The 2189-nt window shown below is 45.6% G+C and overlaps 1 long non-coding RNA gene across 1 annotated transcript; it reads left to right on the top strand.

Annotated features, from left to right (window-relative positions):
* The first annotated feature begins 370 nt into the window (after positions 1–370).
* Positions 371–1332, top strand: LOC139706781 (uncharacterized). Its single transcript, XR_011708431.1, has 3 exons — positions 371–472; positions 585–638; positions 1249–1332. It is a non-coding gene; the product is annotated as an uncharacterized lncRNA (long non-coding RNA).
* The last annotated feature ends 857 nt before the right edge of the window (positions 1333–2189 follow it).

Genomic DNA, 2189 nt, shown 5'->3' with positions numbered 1-2189 from the left:
GCATTTGGTGACAGCTTAGTAGAGAGCCTTCGTAGGCAGAGAGTAGGTGATATTAATCTTCTAAACAGAAACCCAGGGTACCAAGAAGATCTTAACATTCCACTCCTACCGCCCTCCCCCACTTCCTGGCTCCGGCAGCGTGGGTTTTAGATAAGAAGCCCATCCCCAGGCTCCATGTAGGTGGTGGAGTGGGAGGAGGTGAAATGCAAGTTTTATTTCCCAGCTGCCTGTCATCCAATTCTCCGCGTTTCTCTGACTTTCATGAGTGATGAGGTCATCCTGGGCTCAGGAAAATCAAACTTCTATTTTTTCGAACCCAATAAAGGCCAGTATTGTAAGTCTGTGTAAACAGAGGCCAGACGGGTAGGGAGCCAGAAAGACAAGTGGTCCGCCCTCTGGCGGTCGCACGAGACAGCGTGTCCTGCGCTCCGCCGAGCTGCGACAGCAAGGCGGGGAGGATGCGGGCTAAAATGTAAGTTAAAATTAGATCAATAGTCAGCTTGGCTGTCTCAATCAATGCTTCGCAGGGAGAGCATACAACCATCTATTTATAAGCTAAACCCGGCATTATCTTCCTCTTTTAGGACGCAGAGATCCATTACTGCGCGCGGCAGGGGAGAGGATGCTGCGAGGAGCTGGTGCGTGCCACATTGCAGCCTTACCAGCTCGCCCCGACTTCACCAGCCTCTGAAGGGATCGGCGCGGGGGTGGGCATTGGGAGGATCCATACCAGCAGTGTGCAGCCCCTCTGCTCTCTGCAGGGCTCTATCCCTGGGCGTGCCCCCTAAGGACTCACTCCTGCCCATCTTACCTCAATGACATCTTCAGTCTTTATGCAGAGGGGGGCAAAAAAGGCAAATGAATTAAAAACAGCATGAGGGCTCCCCTGCAGATTAGGGGCTCACAGTGGCCGGTTCCAACTATAGACTTGATTGCCTTTTGACAAAGATTTCCAACCTAGCTTCCTCAAGGTACTGCATTACTCAGTCCCTGCTCAGGCAATTGTTGCTGTAAATAGCTGTAGTCCCCCTCCTTCCCTGTCGAAACACGGATGGAAATGAATTTGCAGCAGGGACTCTGCATAATACTTAAGGTCTTGGTGAGATGGATGTGCCCTCTATCAGCTCCTGACATACTAGGACATCTGGGCATTCCCAGGCCCGTTTGCCCCAATGATGGAAATCACCTCTGATATATGAAAAACGTCCACAGCTAGCATTTGTGTTAACATTGTTAAATTGTTTTCAGGTTTTGAAAGATGCTACGGAAAAAGAGGCAAAACCTGATACAGCACCACCCCCAACACAAGATCAAATCATATTTCTTTGGGATAAATGGGCATTCTCTTCTTACAAATGCATATAGCTTCTTTTGTATTATAGACTTACATTCTTAAATTGTTGCTCTCCTTTATTTGACAACTTTCTTTAATAAACATCTACTATTTTTATAATAGAAAAAATGTTAAAGACCTAAAGAATTTGAACATGTAGCCTAAATGTACATTAGATATATTTTTAGAATTAATTTATTAACTGCTCTATCATTTGACATAAAAGGCTTTTGAACTAAAGATAGAAACGAAAGCATTCTTTATTTAGAAACAAACTTTCTCCTCCTCTTCCAATTTTTGCTGGCTTACCTCCAAAACACCCTGCATCTGTCCCTTTCTCAATGTCCCACTGCCTCTCACACAGTTATCAGCCGCCACTCATTATCCTTCACCTGGATTCTGAAAATACCATCTTGTCCACGTTTTCTGGCTCCACCTTCTCCCCACTGCGGTCCTCACTTGCCATGTAGAAACCAGACTGTTCTTTTAAAATGAAAAGTCAGAGCCTATCTCTTCTCCTTACATAAAACCTTCCATGGCTTCTCACGGCAGCTCCCTTAAAATCCCCAATTCTTCACCATAGCATACCATCTGGCTCCAACTTGCCCTTGCTTCTCTCCCTGCAGCATCATTTTCTCACTTTTTTTTTTCATAGCACATTTTTCACAGAACCCCTTCTTTGTGATCCTCAAGCCCACCAGCTTGCTCACCTCCCAATCTGAGCTCTTGCTATTGGCTCTGTGCTAAACATCCTCTCTCAGAAAGTCTTAAATCTGCCTCGTTCTCATCATTCTTGTCTCAGCTCAAATATGAAAGACCTTCTGCCCCTCCAAAACTTGTTGTTGCCTTATCTTAT

This window comes from Marmota flaviventris, chromosome 8 (assembly GCF_047511675.1).
Source record: "Marmota flaviventris isolate mMarFla1 chromosome 8, mMarFla1.hap1, whole genome shotgun sequence".
Lineage (NCBI taxonomy): Eukaryota > Metazoa > Chordata > Mammalia > Rodentia > Sciuridae > Marmota > Marmota flaviventris.
Note: the sequence above shows the minus strand (reverse complement) of the source record. Positions and strands in the feature narration are given on the sequence as shown.